Consider the following 22,187-nt stretch of genomic DNA (forward strand, 5'->3'; position numbering starts at 1 on the left):
GAGGCAGCTCCCCCCTCCCGGGTTTTAGGTGGGGCTGTGAGGAGGGCAGGGATGGAGACAGAGAGTGGCGGGGGGAGCCTAGCAGTCCCCGCTGGGGTTGTAGTACGGGCTGGGGAAGGCAGGGGGCGATGGGATAAGCCTGACAGCCCCCTCCCCCGGGTTGAAGTAGGGGCTGTGAGGAGGGCAGGGACAGAGGTAGGATGTGGGAGGGATAAGCCCGGTAGCCCCTCCCCCGGGTTGACGTAGGGGCTGTGAGGAGGGCAGGGACAGAGGCGGGGGGATAAGCCCGGCAGCCCCCCCCCCGGTTGAAGTAGGGGCTGTGAGGAGGGCATGCACAGAGGCGGGAGATGGGGGGGATAAGCCCGGAAGCCCCCCCCCCCCCCGGATTGAAGTAGGGGCTGTGAGGAGGACCGGGACAAAGGCAGGAGGCGGGGGGATAAGCCCAGCAGCCCCCCCACCCCCCCCAGTGTGAAGTAGGGGCTGTGAGGAGGGCAGGGACAGAGGCAGGGGGATAAGCCCTGCAGCCCCCCCCCCCCCCGGGTTGAAGTAGGGGCTGTGAGGAGGGCAGGGACAGAGGCAGGAGGTGGGGGGAATAAGCCCGGAAGCCCCCCCCCCGGATTGAAGTAGGGGCTGTGAGGAGGGCCAGGACAGAGGCAGGAGGCGGGGGGGATAAGCCCGGCAGCCCCCCCGGGTTGAAGTAGGGGCTGTGAGGAGGGCAGGGACAGAGGCAGGAGGCGGGGGGATAAGCCCGGCAGCCCCCCCCGGATTGAAGTAGGGGCTGTGAGGAGGGCCAGGACAGAGGCAGGAGGCGGGGGGATAAGCCCGGCAGCGCCCCCCCCCCCCCCCGGTTTGAAGTAGGGGCTGTGAGGAGGGCAGGGACAGAGGCAGGAGGCGGGGGGATAAGCCCGGCAGCGCCCCCCCCCCCCCCGGTTTGAAGTAGGGGCTGTGAGGAGGGCCAGGACAGAGGCAGGAGGCGGGGGGGATAAGCCCGGCAGCCCCCCCCCCCCGGTTGAAGTAGGGGCTGTGAGGAGGGCAGGGACAGAGGCAGGAGGCGGGGGGATAAGCCCGGCAGCCCCCTCCCCCCAGGTTGAAGTAGGGGCTGTGAGGAGGGCCAGGACAGAGGCAGGAGGCGGGGGGATAATCCCGGCAGCCCCCCCCGGGTTGAAGTAGGGGCTGTGAGGAGGGCAGGGACAGAGGCAGGAGACAGGGGGATAAGCCCGGCAGCCCCCAGTTGAAGTAGGGGCTGTGAGGAGGGCAGGGACAGAGGCAGGGGGGATAAGCCCGGCAGCCCCCCTCCCCCCCCGGGGGAAGTAGGGGCTGTGAGGAGGGCAGGGACAGAGGCAGGGGGATAAGCCCGGCAGCCCCCTCCCCCCAGGTTGAAGTAGGGGCTGTGAGGAGGGCCAGGACAGAGGCAGGAGGCAGGGGGATAATCCCGGCAGCCCCCCCGGGTTGAAGTAGGGGCTGTGAGGAGGGCAGGGACAGAGGCAGGAGGCGGGGGGATAAGCCCGGCAGCCCCCCCCCGGGTTGAAGTAGGGGCTGTGAGGAGAGCAGGGACAGAGGCAGGAGACAGGGGGATAAGCCCGGCAGCCCCCAGTTGAAGTAGGGGCTGTGAGGAGGGCAGGGACAGAGGCAGGAGGCGGGGGGATAAGCCCGGCAGCCCCCCCCCCCCCCCGGTTGAAGTAGGGGCTGTGAGGAGGGCAGGGACAGAGGCAGGAGGCGGGGGGATAAGCCCGGCAGCCCCCCCCCCCGGTTGAAGTAGGGGCTGTGAGGAGGGCCAGGACAGAGGCAGGAGGCGGGGGGGATAAGCCCGGCAGCCCCCCCCCCCGGTTGAAGTAGGGGCTGTGAGGAGGGCAGGGACAGAGGCAGGAGGCGGGGGGGATAAGCCCGGCAGCCCCCGGTTGAAGTAGGGGCTGTGAGGAGGGCCAGGACAGAGGCAGGAGGCGGGGGGGATAAGCCCGGCAGCCCCCCCCCCGGTTGAAGTAGGGGCTGTGAGGAGGGCAGGGACAGAGGCAGGAGGCGGGGGGGATAAGCCCGGCAGCCCCCCCCCCGGGTTGAAGTAGGGGCTGTGAGGAGGGCCAGGACAGAGGCAGGAGGCGGGGGGATAAGCCCGGCAGCCCCCCCCCCGGGTTGAAGTAGGGGCTGTGAGGAGGGCAGGGACAGAGGCAGGAGGCGGGGGGGATAAGCCCGGCAGCCCCCCCCCCCGGTTGAAGTAGGGGCTGTGAGGAGGGCCAGGACAGAGGCAGGAGGCGGGGGAGATAAGCCCGGCAGCCCCCCCCCCCCGGGTTGAAGTAGGGGCTGTGAGGAGGGCAGGGACAGAGGCAGGAGGCGGGGGGGATAAGCCCGGCAGCCCCCCCCCCCCCCGGTTGAAGTAGGGGCTGTGAGGAGGGCAGGGACAGAGGCAGGAGGCGGGGGGATAAGCCCGGCAGCCCCCCCCCGGTTGAAGTAGGGGCTGTGAGGAGGGCAGGGACAGAGGCAGGAGGAGGGGGGATAAGCCCGGCAGCCCCCCCCCCCGGTTGAAGTAGGGGCTGTGAGGAGGGCAGGGACGAAGGCGGGCGGGGGGCTCCCAGAAACAGCTCGCGGGGGGAGGGGCAGGTTCTGAGCAGCGCCCGGCCGGCTTCCCACAGGGCTGTGGGGCGCCGGGCCAGCAGAGTCCCCCTGCTCCGCACGGCAGGGAGGTTCGGGGATGCCCGGCTGCCCGGCTAAAGACAGCCGCTCGCAGCCTGCCTCCCCCAGGGCCTGGACCTCCCACCCCGGCTGTGACGAGCGGTCCCCCCGCACCGCACCGCACTCACCGCGGACGGCGGGCTGTCCCTCCCCGGCTTCAAGGCTCCAGGCTGAGCAGACAGAGCCGCAGGGCCCCGCCGCTCGCTCTCACCTTGGCCCGCACTCAGCCCATCCCTGCTCGCCGCAGCCAATCCGCGCCACCGGCCCCCGGCCCCGCTCCCGGCCCGGCCAATCAGAGGCTGCGGCCCGGGCACCCTCCCCCCTAAGGGGCGGGGCTGGCTGGCTGGAGAGGAGGCTAGCGGAGCGTGGGCAGGGGCGAAGGGCGAGTCCTGCTGGGGAGGGGAGCGGGCAGCTCGAGTGTGGGGATCATACAGGGTCAGGGCTAAGCCAAACCCACTCTGAGCATCGCCTGTGGGCTAGTGCCTCTGAGGCACCTGCAAGGTGCTGAGCACACCCAGCTCCCCTTGAAGCCTGGGGGGGGCTGGTGGCACTCAGCACCGCATCGCGGGTCCTTAGACAGTGGCACGGCTCACTTCACTTTGCAGAAGAGAAGCTGGCTTGTATTACTGCGTGTACCAAGTCTCAGGAATTGATAGGGGGCAAGGCAAGAACTTGGCAGCCTTTAGGTGCTTGGGCAATTCCTTGGCTGGAGCTAAAATGACACCAGCACAGTGACCTCCTGCCCCAGCTCATCACTCCAGGCTGGATCAGACTTGTCCAAGCTGAATCATTCAGGCCAGGTCTCATGGCAGATTGGTATGGGTAGGTAAACAGAGTCAGCTCAAATATGAGCTGAACCCTGGTGACATCTTCCCCATAAACCCCAGGAAGCTCTGCTCTGAAGCAAACCTAATCTTAAACCCATGTTCTTAAATCATGTGTTTTTCAGGGTAATCAGTAGCAGGCCTCACATGCACATATTGATTATATATGTCAAGTGCACCCTGCCCAGAATAGTGTGTTCATTTCTGGTCACCTTTCAGAGACAACTGACAAAAATGACTAGATACACAAAAGCCCTACAAGGTAGAAACTGAAAGGATTTGGACAGTTTAGACATGATAGGAGGTGCATAAAATAAGTAAATGAGGAGCTCTTCTTTACCGTTCTTCATCATGATGCCACAAAAAAAAAACAAAAAAAAAAATAAAAGAGGGGACATGCAATGAAAATGAAAGGAACCAAATTTACCACTAATACAAACAAAGGGGTTAAATGGTTTTTGTTTGTTTTACATAATGCATAATTATCCTATAGAACTCATCATTATAAGATCTCATGGTGACCAAGAGGTTAACTAGATTAATACAAATATTAGCTCTTTCTCTAAATAATGAGAACATGCCCAGTTATAAGATATTATACTTATTTCTACAACGGATATACACCCATATGTTTCAGAGCATAAGCCAATCACTATCTGATGGAGTTAGAAAGAAACTTCCCCACGGGCAAGTTTTTTCATAGTTGTCCCTTAAAGAGTCCCACAACTTCCTTCTTCATCTGAAGCCTCTGCCACATCAGAGACAGGATACTGGACTAGATAGATGACTAGTCTGATGCAGCATGGATACGCCTTGGTTCTCATGCATAAAAGTTAATGGTATGACCCATGGAGATCATAAATATCTCTGAACACAGAGGGGTCTGAGCAGCTTGGTCATCTCTCAATCCCCTATTTGTTTCTTTGTGTGTGAACTTTAAAACCATTTTCTAGAGCAGTCTATGGGTTTCCACTGTTGTAAAGGAAAGGCACAAGCCTCCACCAAGGTTTTGCAGTTCATGTCTATACTTTTACATCATTGCACACCATTGTATTAGACTTTAGGACTAACCTTTGTTCCCGGTATTGGCCAAATCTGATTATAAATCTGGATGAAGAAACTGGAGAAAGAGGTTTCTGCAACTGTGGGACCGTGTTTAGGCTTCCCCTTTGAGTTCTGTAGATTCTTTTAGGCCCACATCTTACAAAGTCTTAAGTATAGGTAAAAGGAAAAGGAGTACTTGTGGCACCTTAGAGACTAACAAGCATAGGTGTTACCTTGTATACATGAGTGGCAGGTATAATAGGACAGGTTTAGGCTTCCCTGGCGCTGCCACTGACCTGCGGCAGGACACCTGGGCCGCGATGGCCCCACCCCTTCCCTGAGGCCCCCATCGCCTGCTGCTGCTGCTTGCCTGCCATGTCTCCTCCACTCCACACACCGCTTGGAAGTCCCCACTGCTCGCTGCATCCCTCGTCAGGGATTAGAGGAGTGAGGAGGGACGCGGAGAGCCAGCGGCAGGCTGGGGAGTGAGGAGGCTTGTCCAGGCACTGGGGTCGGTGGCTTGGCCAGGGGGCCTTCAGGGGCGGGAGGGTCCGGCGGTTCAGCCTGGCACTGGGGCTGGCGCAGTGCTGCGGGATGGCGGCTTAGCCCAGTGCTGGAGGGGGGGGCCTGGTGACTCGGCTGGGGGGTCTGGCAGCTGGGGCTGGCACAGTGGCTCGGGGGGCGAGCAGCTCGGCCCAGCGCTCGCAGGGGAGCGTGGCAACTCGGCTGGGGGGCCCTCAGGGGCGGGGGGGGGGCAGTGGTTCACCTGGGGAGGAGGGGCACTGAGGCTGACAGCTTGGCCCGGTGTGGCTAAGGCAGGCGGGCCAGGGCTCCTCTGGTTGCGGGGGGCCCCTCCCTTAGGGCTTCTCTTACAGGTGCGGGAGGGAAGATTCAGGGCTCCAGTGTCCGCGGGGTGGGTGGGGCCAACGAGCTAGCCTCCCCAAAGTGGGTGTTCACCCACCGCCCATGCTTGTATATCAAAGCTGTATAGCCTTGCACTGAGGTGGGACAGAATTGGGAGGCAGACCTGCTGAAAGTATCTGGGTAAGAATAAAAGGAGTAAAAATCCAAGGGTCAGATCATGATAGGTGTCTAATATAGACCACCTCCCAGGAAGAAGAGGTGGATGAGGCCTTTTAAAAAAAAAAAACTGAACAAATCGTCCAAAACATAGGACCTGGTGGTGATGGGGGACTTCAACTACCCAGACATTGATTGGCAAAATAATGGAGCAGGGCACAGATTATCCAACAAGTGCTTGGAATGTCATGGAGACAACTTTTTATTACAGAAGGTGGAGAAAGTGACTAGGGGAGAGGCTATTGTGGATTTGATTCTGACAAAAAGAGAGGAACTAGTTGAGAATCTGAAAGTGAAAGGCAGCAGGGGTGAAAGTGATCATGAAATGATCAAGTTAATGATTCTAAGAAATTGTACAAGGGAAAACTGCAGAATAAAGACAATGGACTTCAAGAATGCAGAGTTTAGCAACCAGACAATTGGTAGGTAAGATCCCATGGGAAGCAAGTCTAAGGGGAAAAAAGAGTTTAAGAGAGTTAGCATTTAAAAAAAAAACCCAACACATTATTAAGGGCACAAGAGCAAACTAAACCAATGCGTAGAAAAGATAGTATGTATGGTAAGAGGCCACCCTGGCTTAACCAGGAGATCTTCCATGAATCATACAAAAAGTGGAAACTAACTCAATTTACGAAGGATGAATATAAAAACCAACACAAACGAACAGGTAGGGATAAAATTAGAAAGGCCAAGGCACAAAACGAGATTAAATTAGCAAGGGCTCTAAAACGGTAACAAGAAAACATTTTACAAATACATGAGAAGCAAGAAGATGATCAAGGACAAGTAAGGCCCATTACTCAATGAAGGGGGAAAGACAATAACTGTAAACACGGCAACAGCTAAACTGTTAAATGTCTTTTTTGTTTCAGCTTTCACCAAAAAAATGTATAAGTTATCAGATGACTAATATAGAGAACACCAGTGTAAATCAGGTAGGATCGGCAGCTAAAATAGGAAAAGAACAAGTTAAAAATTACACTAGAGAGCTTACAGCGGCACAACTGTACTGGTGCTGCGCTGCTGTAAAAACTCCTGTGTAGCCGCTCTACGCCGATAGGAGAGAGCTTGCCTGTCAATATAATTAAACCACCTCCAACAAGCAGCAGTAGCTACATCAGTGGGAGACACTCTCCCACTGACACAGCACCATCAACACTGGCACTTCTGTCGGTGGAACTTACCTTGCTCAAGGGTGTGTTTTTTGACATCCCGAGAGACATAATTTATATCAACAAATTAGATGTCTGCAAATGTGGCAGAGCCTGATAAAATTCATCCTAGAACACTTAAGGAACTGGCTGAAGAGATCTCTGAGCCATAAGCAATTATCTTTGCGAACTCATGGAAGACGGAAGAGATCCCAGAGGACTGGAAAAGGACAAATATAGTGCCTATCTTTGAAAAGGGGAATAAAGACAAATTATAGACCAGTCAGCTTAACTTCAGTACCTGGAAAGGTAATGGGGCAAATAATCAAACAATCCATTTGTAAGCACCTAGAAAAAAATGTAATAAGCGAGAGTCAACATAGTCAACATTGTCAAGAACTAATCACATCAGACCAATCTATTCTTCTTCTTTGATAGGGTAACAAACCTTGTGGGTGGGGGAGAAGCAGTAGATGTGAGAAATCTTGACTCTAGTGAGACTTTTGATACTGCCTCACATGACCTTCTCATAAACAAACTAGACAAATATAGCCTAGACAAACCTATTATAAGGTGAGTGCATACCTGGCTAGAAAATAGTACTCCGGGTGTAGCTATCAATGGTTCACAATTGAACTGGAATGGCATATTAAGTGGGGTCCCACAAGGATCTGTCCTACGTCCGGTTCTAGTCAATATCATCATAAGTGATTTACATAATGGTATAGAGAATACACTTTTAAAGTTTGTGGACAATACCAAGCTGGGAAAGGTAGCAAGCACTTTGGAGGACAGAATTAGAATTCAGAATGATCTTGACAAACCAGAGAAATTATTTGAAATAAAGAGGATGACATTCAATAAGGACAAATCCAAAAGCACTACACTTAGGAAAGAACAATAATTGCACAAATGCAAAATGGGAAATGACTGCCTAGGAAGGAGTACTTCAGAAAAGGATCTGGGTTATCATGGATCACAAACTAAAGAGGAGTTGACAACATAACACTGTTGCAAAAAAGCGAACATAATTCTGGGATGTATTAGCAGGAGTATTGTAAGCAAGAGACAAGAAGTAATTCTTCCACTCTACTCAGCACTGATAAGTCCTCAACTGGAATATTATGTCCATTTTTTGGCTCCACACTTCAGGAAAGAGGTGGACAAATTGGAGAAAGTCCTCAGGAGAGCAACACAAATGATTATAGGTCTAGAAAACATGATCTACGAGGACAGATTTTAAAAAAAAAATTGGGCTTGTTTAGTATGGAGATGAGAAGATTGAGGGAGGACATAATAATAGTCTTCAAATACATAAAAGGTTGTTATAAAGAGAAAGGTGATAAATTGTTCTGAACCGCTGAGAACAGGACAAGAAGTAATTGGCTTAAATTGCAGCAAGAGCGATTTAGGTTAGACATTAGGAAAAACTTTCCTAACCATAAGGGTAGTTAAGCACTGGAACAAATTATCTAGAGAGGTGGTGGAATGTCTGTCATCAGAGGTTTTTAAGAACAGGTTAGAGAAACACCTGTCAGGGATGGTCTAGATAATACTTAGTCCTGTTTCAGTGCAGGGGACTGGACTAGATGACCTACTGACATCCCTTCCAGTTCTACATTTCTATGATTCTATAAGCATAACTTTATGATTATTGGGTACACTGACTTTGTGCTTAAGTCTTTGCAGGATCAGAGACTTAGGTCCAATTCAGCTCCCACTGAAATCAATGGAAGTCTTACCATTGACTTTAATACGGAATTAATTGGTCAGGATAAAGTGATGAGACTAAGTGGGTTTTCTAATAGCCCCTTATTTCTGTTTTACTGGTAACTGTTGGTTTTCTTGCAAATCTCCTGTACTCTTTCCTGTCTTCAAGGGAGGGGTTAAATTACATTCTGTGGGCCACAAACTGGCCCATTGCTACTTGTGCTAACTATCCAGAGACACTGGGGTATTGTCTAGGAAAAATACACTTCCTGAGAAGGGGAGGGTGCACTAGCTGATTTTTTGAAACCCCCAAGGAAATCCTGAATTGAATAACAACGATCCCTGCCTCTCTCCTTCCTCTTCTAATAAACAAATTGTCACTAGAGCTCTGGGAGACATAAGAAAATTCAGAGAAGTTCCAACAGGGGGTGCTCTGGTGGGCCAAATTTGATTCTTTTTTATATTGTTATAAATCTGGATTAACTCTATTCACTTCAATTACAATGTGTAGCCAAAAGCAATATTTGCTCAGTTTTTTAAGGTTTTGTTACAAAAAAGCAGAAATAAAATATTAATTCAAAGAAAAGAATTACGTAGTACACAACATGCATCCTTTGCACACTGAAGTCAGTTGCAAAACTCCTACTGAATTCAGTGTCACAATATTTGGAAAATATCTCATGCGTACACTCAAACTTGGCACCCTTTTATAGGGCCATATTTATAAAATAGAGCAGTGTAAAAACACACAGGGCCAAACTGACTTCACTTTACACCAAGAATGACTTTGATCCATGCTGTCTCCATGAGTACATGCTAGAGATCAACAGTGATGCTACACAAGGACAATGGAGGGGAAGAGGGGGAAAGATAATAAAGAAGAGTCTCAGACAACAATACCTAAAGATTCACTGAGTGAGCCAAGCCAGAATACATTATATAAAGGGTGAAATAAGCCTGAGAAGATAGCAACATAATTCAGTCTCATAAAGCCAAACCTTTGCAAGTCCAGATCAGGAACTGTTAAGATGTTATATAGCTCTGCAACATTATTAAAAATGAGAGAAGCAGAGTACAAATGCAGTACACAAATAGTTTGTGGCCCCTTCCACCAGTCTATCTGCTTTTGATTCTAGGATATTCTGAATTATTAATAATGCATTATGTGTATTATAGTATCACCCAGTCAGGCTTAGGGGCTGCATACTGTATATACATAAGACACTCCTCATCCTTGAATTATTATTAACTAGAAGAACAGAAGAGGAAAGTCACTGAACTGGAAGAATTGCTGTTACAGTACATATTACACCTTCGTCACACAAACAAAATCCCACACAGACGATAGAAAGGAGTGTGCAGCAGGAACTCACCTTACTGAAGCAGCAGGGGTTATTATCTCACATCTCACCTTTCAGACGCCAGTAGAACTGACTGAAGCAAGCAGTTTGTAGAAATACATATACGTGTAGATAATTTTATTGCTGCACTTGGCTGCTGATGTTGCTGTTAATAGAGACTCCATATGCCACCTGCTGGAAGAAACCTCTCTCACTCGCTCTGAGTTTTGAAGAAAACGGGGCAGATTCTCATCTTGTAAAATCCTTGATGTCAAAGGAGCTGATGATTTACCTCAATTTATATTGATTTACACCAGCTGAGAATCTGACACATTGTTGGATTTGACCCCCGAAGTCATCATCATTTTACTGAATGCTCTTGACCTGCAAAGAATCTAAAACATAGGAGGAGAATTCAACTGGTCTTTGACAAAAATGTCGGAAGAAAACCTAGCTGGGGGATTGAGGATGACAAATGGATATAAACTGGTCATTGGGAAGTTTAGACTTGAAATTAGACGAAGGTTTCTAACCATCAGAGGAGTAAAGTTTTGGAATAGCCTTCCAAGGGAAGCAGTGGGGGCAAAAGACTTATCTGGCTTTAAGATTAAACTCGATAAGGTTATGGAGGAGATGGTATGATGGGATAACATGATTTTGGTAATTAATTGATCTTTAACTATTCATGGTAAATAGGCCCAATGGCCTGTGATGGGATGTTAGATGGGGTGGGATTTGAGTTACTACAGAAAATTCTTTCCTGGGTATCTGGCTGGTGAATCTTGCCCATATGCTCAGGGTTTAGCTGATAGCCATATTTGGGGTCGGGAAGGAATTTTCCTCCAGGGCAGATTGGAAGAGGCCCTGGAGGTTTTTCGCCTTCCTCTGTAGCATGGGGCACGGGTCACTTGCTGGAGGATTCTCTGCTCCTTGAAGTCTTTAAACCACAATTTGAGGACTTCAATAGCCGAGACATAGGTGAGAGGTTTTTCGCAGGAGTGGGTGGGTGAGATTCTGTGGCCTGCGTTGTGCAGGAGGTCGGACTAGATGATCATAATGGTCCCTTCTGACCTTAGTATCTATGAATCTATGAATGATGAGGCATCTTTAAAAAAAGTAACAGTGGGCCAGATCCTCAGCTAGTGTAATTTGGAGTAGTGCTACTGCAATTAGTTGACTGATTAAAGCAGCTGAGGATCTGGCCCTTGACCTGAATTATCTTTTCAATTCCTATCTTCCTGTCTGGGAGTAGACATGCCTGAGTGAGGCACTAACCTGGGCATTTGTATACTCTTGTGCTACAGAGAAATACAACAACTTGCTCACATATTCCCCATTTCCTCTGTTACTTTATCTAGGCTAGCAGAGAAACTCCTTTTGTTTACCCTGTTGGAGTCCAATTGACTTGCTCGAAAAAAACGGTTACTCACCTTCTCGTAATTGTTGTTCTTTGAGATGTATTGCTCATTTCCATTCCAATTAGGTGTGTGCGTGTTTTGTTTTCGCTCTTTTTCTGACTGGTGTCAGCTATAGTGCAATGAAATAAAATAAATGTCCAAGGTAATTGAGGCACTCAGGGTCAGATCTTGAGCTGGTGTCAATTGCCAGAATTGTTCTTCGAGTGCTTGCTCATATAAATTCCAATTAGGTGTGTGCACGCTGCGTGCACAGTTCGCCGGAAGGTTTTTTTCCCCTAGCAGCACCCATCGGGTCAGCTCTGGAGCCCCCTGAAGTCGCACCTTCATAGCACCGCATATAGGGCCCTGCCAACCTGCCGCCTCTCCAGTTCCTTCTTGCCAGATACTCCAACAGAGAGAAAGGCGGGTGGGTTTGGAATGGACATGAGCAACACATCTCGAAGAACAACAGCTACGAGAAGGTGAGTAACCGTTTTTTCTTCTTCGAGCGCTTGCTCATATCGATTCCAATTAGGTGACTCCCAAGCATAGGCGACAATTTTTTCTGGCGCCGGTGGGTACTTGTGCCCCCTGGTCCCGCCCCGACTCCACCCCTACCCCGTTCCAACCGCTTCCCGAAAGTCCCCGTCCTAACTCCACATCCTCCCTACCCCTATTGTACTTCTTCCCCAAATCTCCGCCCCGGCCCTGCCTCTTCCCTGAGTGCGCTGCCGCGAAACAGCTGGAAGCTAGGGGGAGAAACGGGGATGTGGCACACTCAGGGGAGGAGGCGGAGGTGGAGCGGAGGCAATCTGGGGCGGGGTGGGGAGCTGCCGGTGGGTGCAGAGCAGCCCTGGAGCACCCACAGAGTTGGTGCCTATGCTCCCACGCCTTACCTAGGAGGTGGGGTCGGAGTTTATGGACTCGCTGATTGAAGCACAGCCCTGGCGAACACTGCAACATCCCTGACGTGCTGGGTGATGGCGTAATGTGAAGTGAAGGTGTGGACTGAAGACCATGTAGCTGCTCTGCATATCTCCTGGATCGTTATCTGGGCCAGGAAGGCCACCGAAGATGCCTGAGCTCTGGTGGAGTGTGCGGTCAGAGCGAGGGCAAGGACCTTAGCGAGGTCATAAAGCCAGATACAGGATGTGATCCACAATGATATCCTTTGCATGGACACTGGGAGGCCTTTCATCCTGTCCACTACAGCAACAAACAGCTGGTTCGACTTATGGAACAGCTTAGTTCGTTCAATATAAAAGTCAATGCACACCACACATCCAGGGAATGAAGCCTCTGCTCACGGCTATTGGCATGGGGTTTCGGGAAAAAGACTGGAAGGAATATGTCTTGATTGGTGTGGAAACTTGAGACCACCTTCAGGAGGAACGCCGGGTGGGCTTGCAGTTGCACCTTATCTTTGTAGAAAATGGTATATAGAGGGTCAGATGTGAGAGCCTTGAGCATGGACACCCTCCTGGTTGATGTTATTGAAACCAAAAAGGCCACCATGTACGAAAGATAGAGGAGTGAGCATGTATCTAGGGGCTCGAACGGGGGCCCAATCAGCCTCGAGAGTACCAGGTTAAGGTTCCAAGTGGGGGTGAGTCAGCGAATATGAGGATATAATCTGTCTAACCCCTTAAGGAATTGCCGAACCATTTTCTTAGTGAAGATGGTGCATCCATGCTCTCCTGGGTGAAAAGCTGAGATGGCAGCCAGATGAACCTTTATCGAGGAGTGAGACAAGCCCTGCTGTTTCAACTTTAGGAGGTAGTCCAAGATGAAGGGGATTGACGATTGTGTTGGAGGGATATGACACTACAAGCACCAAATCGCAAATCTCTTCCACTTGGCTAGGTAATTCACTCTATTTGAAGACTTTCTGCTACCCAGAACCACCTCCCTAACGGGGTCTGAGCATGTAAGCTCTAGCAGGTTCAGCCATGCAGCTTCCAAGCTGTGAGATAGCCGCCCCCCAGCCCCGACCTTCCTTCCACGTCCCTCTTCAGGCACCCCTCTCACGAGCAGCTTCTCATTCCGGAGGTACGAACCCTCCTATTGGTGGGGGCTGTGGAAGAGGTTCCACCGGAGTTCAGGGGAAAGGGGTTTTACTCCTGGTATTTCCTAATACAGAAAGTAAAAGGGGGCCTCAGACCCATCCTGGAGCTGTGCAGCCTCAACAGGTTCATGAAGAAACTAAAGTTTCAAATAGTCTCTTTGTCCACTATCATTCTGTCCCTGGATCCAAGAGATTGGTATGTCACCCTCGACTTGAAGGATGCATATTTCCACATTTCCATAATTCCGCCTCACATGCACTTCTTAAGGTTTACAGTCAGGAGTTCCCACTACCAATTCACAGTACTACCATTCGGCCTATTGTCGACACCTTGGGTGTTTACCAAATCTATGTCAGTCGTGGCCTCTTTTCTATAGAAAAGGCAGGTTCAGGTATTTCCTTACCAAGACGACTGGCTAGTCAAGAGCTGGTCCAGAACATAAATGGATCAACATGTCTCCCTCATAAAATGCACCTTCAACACATTGGGCCTCCTCCTAAAAACACTCAAAAGTCAACGCTCACTCTTACTCAGAGAAATAGAGTTCATAGGGGCAGTGCTAGACTCAGCACAGGCTAGAGCATTCCTGCCCCAATCCCGCTTCCAGACCATTCACAACATCATACAGGACCTTCAAACAATTCCCTATAAACAGTGGTGAGCTGTAGCCAGTTTGCACCGGTTCGCTAGAACCGGTTGTTAAATTTAGAAGCCCTTTTAGAAACGGTTGTTCCGCGAGGGACACCTGGTTCTAAAAGGGCTTCTAAATTTAACCGGCCCAAAGCGGTGCCGTAGGCGCCGACTCCATGGGTGCTCCAGGTCTGGAGCACCCAAGGGGAAAATTTGGTGGGTGCAGAGCACCCACTGGCAGCTCCCCGCCCCACCCCTGGCCCCAGCTCACCTCTGCTCCGCCTCCGCCTCCCCCCTGAATGCGCCGACCTGCTCTGCTTCTCCGCCCCCCCAGGCTTCCCGTGAATCAGCTGTTCACGTGGGAAGCCAGGATGGGCTGAGAAGCAGGTGGCGGCTTTGTACTCAGGCCCAGGGAGGCGGAGGTGAGCTGGGGTGGGGGGGTGCAAGGAGGGCAACCTTCGCCGCAGCAGGTAACCCGGGGGGGGGGGGGGGCAGGGGAACCATTCCCCATCCCAGATCACCACGGCCACCCTCGGCCTGAGTGGGAAGCCGCGGCCTGCTTCTCAGCCCTCCCAGGCTTCCCGCCGAACAGCTGATTCACAGGAAGCCCGGGGGGAGGGGGGGGCGCGCAGAGAAGCAGAGCACGGCGGTGCGTTTGGGACGGAGGCGTAGCAGAGGTGAGGTGAGCTGGGGCCGGGCGCGGGGCGGGGAGCTGCCAGTGCGTGCTCTGCACCCACGAAATTTTCCCTGTGGGTGCTCCAGCCCCGGAGCACCCACAGAGTTGGCACCTAAGGCGCCACTTTTGATGTGATCAGTGGTGGGAGCAGCCGCTCCCCCCAGCTGTGCTCCCCCACCCCTAGGAGCCAGAGGGACCTGCCGGATGCTTCCTGGGAGCTGCCCCAGGTAAGCATCTCCGGGACTCCCTACCTCGCCCCCCGGCGGGTCCCTCTGGCTCTTAGGGGTTGGGTGGGCACCCACTACGGTGGCCCACAAGACCCTCCTGCCTGGTTCTGGGGGCAGTCAGGGGATAGGAGAGGGGGGTGAGCAATGACCCCCTCGTGGGGTGAGAAGGGAACCAGTTGTTAAGATTTTGGCAGCTCATCACTGCCTATAACCACAGTAAGGAGTTGCTTAAAACTCCTAGGTCACATGGCATCTTGCACGTATGTAGTGCAACGTGCGAGGCTCAGACTCAGACCTCTCCAAGCTTGGCTGGCATCGGTGTAGCGACCAAGCGGGCATAGTCTAGACATGGTGGTGACCCTTCCCCTGGGCATTCTCAAGTCTCTTTACTGGTGACTCAACCTGCACTTGGCATGAGCAGGGGTCGCGTTTTCCAAACCCCACTCATCCGTATGTCTGACCATCAATGCTTCGGCCATGGGGTGAGGAGCACAGAAATCAGGGCCTCTGGTCTCAGGAGGAACTGATGCTTCACATCAATGTATGGGAGCTCAGGGTGGTCCAGTTGGCATGTTAGGCCTTTCGGCCTCTCCTGGAGGGCAAGTGCATATCGGTCTTGACAGACAATTCAACAGCGATGTTTTATATCAACAGACAGGGGGAGCACACTCCTTACTCCTGTCAGGAAGCCCTCAAGCTCTGGGAGTTCTGCATAGCACACTCCATACTTTTGGAAGTGTCCTATCTTCCAGGGTCACAGAATGTACAAGCAGACCACCTCAGCAGGTCTTTCCATAACCACGAGTGGTCTATCTGCCCAGATGTGATAAACAATGTCTTCCAGTGGTGGGCAGTTCCCCAGATCGATCTGTTCGTCACTAGGGCCAACAGAAAGTGCCTACAATTTTGCTCCTTCTGAAACCACAGCCCGGATTCATTGGTGGATGCATTTCTCCTTCCATGGAAGGACTCCCTGTTCTATGTGTTCCCTCCCATACCATTGATTCACAAGGTTCTCCTCAAAATCCGGAGCAATGGAACTTCAGTGATCCTGGTGGAACCCGGCCTGGCCACGTCAGCATTGGTACACCACACTACTGCAGCTAGCGGTGGACACTCCAATCACACTACCACTAGTTCTGGGCCTCATCACTCAACATCATGAAAGGCTTCGACATCCCAATCTCGAGTCTGGGGCGGGCAGAGAAGAGGAAAATTGGAGCGAATATTCCATCTCTACCATGCAGAGGACCCAATGGTCTGAGGTGGTTTGGGACCACGCTCGGTAGAAATGAGATAGACATTCCAAAAATGGGAAAGAAGGATCCAGTTGAGAGGTTGGTATAATGTCCTCAGGCACATCCTCAAAATGTCTGCCGAGGGCCTGGTGGCTGCCTGGACGACCCAGATCCCCTGTTATCCCAGAGTCCTTCCTTGGCACCTCCCAGACCGAAGCCGTTGTGCTGCGCACCGACGATGAGGAGCCCCATCTATGCTTCCATTAGCAGCAACTTTAGTCTGTGATCCCTCTCCTTCTTCGTGCAGAGGTAAAAGCTCCTACAGATCTTGCACCTGTCTGCTTGGTGGGACTCCCCCAAGCACTTTAGACAAACTGAATGCAGGTCACCCTTTGGCATAGGCTTCTGGCAAACCCCACATGACTTAACCCCATGTCCGAGGCACGCGCCGGGTCCAGGAGAGGGACAGGGAAGCGGGGGAGGGAAACACTCCCCAGTACCACAAGTCCAGATGTCTAACTACAACAATTTTTAAAACTATTTACAGAAAATACGCGAGATGATCGCTCATTGAAGACGAGAGATGAAACGTTCTGACGACCGCCACCGATGGTAATAAGGAACTGGAGAGGTGGCGGGTCGGCAGGGCCCTCTATGCAGTGCTATGAAGGCGCGACTCCAGGGGGTTCCAGAGCTGACCTAACAGGGCTGCTAGGGGAAAAACCTTCTGGTGAACTGTGCACATGGCGCGTGCACACACCTAATTGGAATCGATATGAGCAAGAACTCAAAGAACAACTCTGGCAATTGACACCAGCTCAAGATCTCACCCTAAGTGCCTCAATTACCTTCGACATTTATTTTATTTCATTGCACTATAGCTGACACCAGTCAGAAAGAGCAAAAACAAAACAGCAAGTTAGGCTCTTTAATGCTCTGTCCTTGGATATATGCTCGCTCATACAGAGGAAGAAAAACACACTATTTATGGATTTTCCATTGTATGTTTCATTGATTGCTGGAGTAATTGTGTGTAGACCATTATCATATTAGTAAAGTCTCACCTCCCATGCAGACTGGCACAGTGATGCTATAGGAGTCCTTTGGGTTCTGGAAAGGCAACCAAAGTTAAGTGTGAGAGGCATAATGTTGCTAGAACCAATTCTGCTGTTGCAGTTGTGGATGCCAATGGGGAACTGTCCAGTAGAACATGTCCCAAAGAGCAACATGCACTCAGGTGCAATCTCAGTCTGAGAAAGTCAAGGCATTCCTGAACCCCACCAAAGAACCACTGCCTTTTCTCCCCTCCCTCCACTGATATAACACTGGGCCCAGTCCTTGGCTGGTATAAACTGGCACAGCTCCTCTGAAGAGATTGGACTCTGCATGGGAAAAGCTGTCCACCTGCATGGTGCTGATTGCTGGATTAGGGTTATAAGTAATAAAAGAGATGCATCCTTGTGGACATACTAAGGCTCCATTTCTGCAACCAGATCAATATGGGCAAGCCTCTGTGCGGAAAACAACCTGCCCCCAGGGATGCATGACAGGATCAGGACCTCAGTTCTGTGTACTCTTTGTATTGATTATGTTTTCTTTCTATTTAAAAGTCATGCCCATAGATCAACTTCTGGGCCCATTTGCAATAAACCGATAAAAAACCACCACTACCATGGACCAGCTAAGCCATACTAAATAACATGGACAGCCCAACTCCCACTGCACAGAGGCAGCTTGGGTGTGATGGCAAGAGGAAGAAGGACCCAGCCATTGCATCCTTCTCTTGTCAGATTGGTACTCGGAGGCTAACGAGAAGCTGAGCGGCAGTCTCACTCTTCAGCTGTTCCCTAAAGACTTAGTTCTACAAGAAGCAGGCTATCTGGGTAATAGTCAATAATAACAGTATGAAGCAAAGGACACAAAATATTTACTTGTCTGGGGCTCTCTCAAGCATTGCAAGCAAGATATGTACTTTCCACAAGAGATTCATCATTGTACATACTTTAAAAGATGCAGGAGTTCATTAATATGAAGCAATAGTGCGCAAAATTCTGATACCAACACAAACACCCTGCATTTGATCACAGGGGGGAAAAAGCACTACATACCTGTTCCATAACTGGCGTTCTTCGATATGTTAGGGTTAACAAATTTCCTTTGTTCTTTGAAAGTCATTGTGTAATCCTCTCCCTTGGGGGAATGCTTAACTGACAACAATGTTAACAGCTTCCTTCAGGAAGCTTTGACACTTTGCATTCAAGACTCCAATCTGGTCGTCTTTGAGTAGTGCTCATTGGTCACTAGCTGGCACCAGCTAGCCAAGCTCCATAACTGGAGCTCAGCTGGACCTTAAATGGAGTGGGAAACGTAAAAGGGTGCATGGGTGTTTTTCTACTTTTCATTCTAGACCTCTTGGATCCACACGGACAGGATTGGAAGAACTTGGGCCTGCTGAGGCCCCATAAGACTGTGTGTTTATTGTAAGCTGATGTGGTCACAAGTTCATCGCCGCAACAGAAGCCCCATGGATGGGGTGCTGAAGGACTGCTCCTTCCAGAGCCCATACTTTGGGGGGGGGGGAAGGGGGAGAGGAAAGGAGGGGAAATCTCTGGTTACCTGATTAGCAGCAGTGTACGTTCTTTTATTGTTCTTAATATGTTTTCTCTGTAATTCTTTTTACCTTAAGAATAAAGCAGGCTTGCTTAGAAAGAGCTGTGTGGTAACTATAATTGTGGGCAGTCACACTGTTATCCACCTTTTATGACTTGTTCTTCTAGATGTGTCACTCATGTCCATTCCAACATAGGTGTGTGCTCGCCCAGAGCACCACTGCTGGAAAGGTTTTCCCTCAGTGGTATCCATCAGGTCAGCTCCACAGCCCCCTGGAGTTGCGTGCTCATAGTGCCGGTATAAAGGGACCAGCAGCCCCCTCAGTTCCTTCTTACTGTTCGTGAGTGGCAGAGCAGGGAATAAAACTGACGAGATCCTAGCTCCAGACCACTCACCTCCACAAAAGCATGCTTTGTCCCTGACATCTCTTGTAATTTCTTTCGTCTTCTTTTGTAAGTTCTGTACAGGCACAAGTCTCATCTTTATGTGAAAGGACATTTCTTTACAAACATTATAGATCCACTAGGACTACTTGTGTACATAAGAGTGAAAGATTTGGGCCCCTAATTAGAACATGCCATTAGATTTATAAGGACCTGATTAGAACCTGGTGTGATGGGGCATACATACCCCACAATACCACAGGCAGGGAAGGAATTAGTTACCAGCAAAGGGACCCAGGCAGAGAGCGCATCTGGCCAGGTAGTGTGTTCCGGGCTAATTGGGGCAAATGCTTAAGCAGGAAGAGGCAACAGGCCATCTGGCTTCCTTAGTCTGAGGAAACCCCAAAGCCTAAAAAGGTGTAAAAGCTGTTGATAATCTTGCTATCAAAGGGCCTTGGAAGGAGTGAGAGGGCTTGAGGAGACGCCTTGGGGCGGAGAAGCTTGTTTTCTTTGCGACTTCCTGATTTATTTGGCCTTCTGCTACACATTCGCTGTCTCACACAGACCATACACTCTAACCCCTCTTGGCCAAAAGGGAAGTCTTAAGGAAAAATCTCCAGCCTATGGCCCCATAAAGGAAGTGAGACATTCTTAAATTCTCGCTGACACCTATGACTTCCTTCATTCCTGAGGTTGTAGTGACATCTAGTGGTTAACATTCCCCCCACACCTAAAAGTGAGGCACATCTGTGATTGATTTACTACTTAGAGCAGAGTTCTAATTTGGAGAAGAAATGATTTACCAGTACCCACTCCCAAGCTGATGAGAGAAGGTAGCCTACCAAGCTGGTTACTGAGCCCCACACTGAGCAGAGCTACTTGCTGTGAGTTTCCTCCCCTTGCTGCTGGACTGGGCAGATCTTGAATTCTGAAGGCAGCTGGGCTGCATGAGTTTGCAGGATGGCATCCTAAGCAAACCAATCAATAATTGCTGAACAAAGCAAGAGAAGCCAGTGACAAACAGCAAGGCATTAAATACAAATTGTCAAACCCCATCTAAAGCAACCAGGCCATCATTTTCAAATGTGGGTGCCTAGACCTGGACACCTAAACGCATATTTAAAACATGTAAATGTGGCTTGTTTCAGACAGGGGCTAGAGCTGCTCAACCTATGTATTTCAGTGGAAGCCATGGGTGCTTAGCACTTTTGGAGAGCAAAACGAGACATTCCTTTAACCATTTTCAATGGAAAAATAGCTGATTCTCCCTTGTAGTATCAGGAAGTATCAGTATGAGTGCTGACGAAAGGATAAATCGAGGGTTTTGAGAGAAGTGAAGGAAGATATACATGTATCTCAAAATATTCTGAATACTTGGTGAGCAGGTTATTTTAAACTATATGCATATATGATGTATAGGCTATTATATTTATATTTGCTTGAATATAGGCTAGTTTTTCTCACTCTCTCAATACCTGTCTAGAAAGTACCAGTCTTTTTTCTGGTAAATTCTCTCTCTCTCTTTAGCGCATGTAGCTTGTTGTCACTCTGTTGCCAAGGTGTTTGCTCGAGATTAATTAGTGGGCCTGGGGGAGACAGAGGATAGAGAAGAGAATGCAAAGAGAGATGTCTGCCTAGAAAAAGACTGGGATTTTCTGCTCGCCAGGTTTGGAGTGTGCAAGATAATATTTTATTATAGGTAGTAGACTATGTAAAAATTCTTATATAGACTTATAAATCACATATCATATGCATAAGACGTATTTTTATAGTATAGCAAAAGAAAAATCCCAACAATTCATTGTTTTATAGCAAAAATTCAATCAGAATAAATATTTGTAAATATATTTTATATATAGTCTGGCTAAACTTTATATTTTCCGAATAAAATTAATCAAATGTTTTTTCATTTATTCATATGAAAAGAAGGATAATTTTCCTTATTCATGGTGTAAAAAAAATTATATCCTTTTGTTTTCCTGTGAGAACATAGGCAAAATAGCACTAACTTTCACAGAAATATCCTGGTAAAACAACACAGGTTTTTGGCATATATATTACTAAAAATATTTGTTGTTGTAAAGATATATAAATCTCAATGTTTAAAATATAAAATTAATTTTTTAACCTGTTTCAATACAAAACTTCCTGCTACTAATTTTAGTACCATATTAGGTAATTCAGCATAAAAACAAAACAAATCAATTTATTGGAAAAATACAACTCACATACAATTTTTTGATGATTGACTTATTACCTGGGTGTAATTCATATCAATATAACTAATAGTTGAGCTCTAAGCTTGTGGCTTATCCAGATCCTATATCCTCTATAGCTTCTTTTATCCTGTTGCCATCTTATATCATCTAAGAGTCTCATTGCGCATTCAGACAAGGAATTCCACAATTTAGATGACCCAACAGAGAAGAAAAATTTCCTGAGAACTTCTAGTAAATTGTAGTGACTGTGGTTTTTTATTTTGTATTTTTTATATTGTATTGTTTACGTCTGCTTTACTTACACATGCAATTAGTTCAAAGAATTAGTCTAAAATTTATTTCTGTCATGATGTCATTGTTACAGACAGGGCTGCTGAAAATGAAGATTATTATTCTATTCTTACAACTTTGCCTTTTTTTAATGCAAATATAAAGCTTTTGTGTTTATAAATTCAATGTCCTTTCTGTGAAAATAATAAATTCTTTTTTTTTATGGTATGGGGCCTCTTACACTTGACATACGTTTCGGCCTCAGAATGTCATAATCCAGCCCTGCTTCTAACAATTCAAGTAGCATGCTGCATGGGTACAGGACAGACAGGGTTGATGTTGAACTCTCTAGATCAAACTAGTCCATTATTGTAAATCCTAAGCCTCTGTCATTAGGACTGACAAGCCTAGGAAACGCTTCTTCAGCCCGTGATATAAAACAGTTCAATACTCATGATAGCCATGTGGTTGCTATCAAGGACACTTTGATAATTTGTAGATTCAAGATAGCAAACATACTCAGTCCTGCAGCCTTGCCAATTTGGGCTGTGATCTTATCACAGTTAACCTAATTCCAGGCCTCGTCAGGAATGAGTGAGCAGACCTCTTCCCCCCTCCCCCAAATCCCAAACCAACCACCCACAAACCCAACCCAACA

General features: G+C 49.2%; 1 protein-coding gene across 2 annotated transcripts in view; it reads right to left on the reverse strand.

Moving 5' to 3' along the window:
* ABAT (4-aminobutyrate aminotransferase) overlaps positions 1-2,925 on the reverse strand; it is a 142,002-nt gene extending 139,077 nt beyond the window's left edge. The window contains exon 1 of one of the 2 annotated variants that reach the window (XM_037911714.2): positions 2,793-2,925. The gene's annotated coding sequence lies outside the window, so the exon portion shown is untranslated. The remainder of the gene's footprint in view (positions 1-2,792) is intronic. The other variant, XM_043524649.1, reaches the window with a different exon arrangement.
* Between the last annotated feature and the right edge of the window lie 19,262 nt (positions 2,926-22,187).

Source organism: Chelonia mydas, chromosome 10 (genome assembly GCF_015237465.2).
Source record: "Chelonia mydas isolate rCheMyd1 chromosome 10, rCheMyd1.pri.v2, whole genome shotgun sequence".
Taxonomy (NCBI): Eukaryota; Metazoa; Chordata; order Testudines; family Cheloniidae; genus Chelonia; species Chelonia mydas.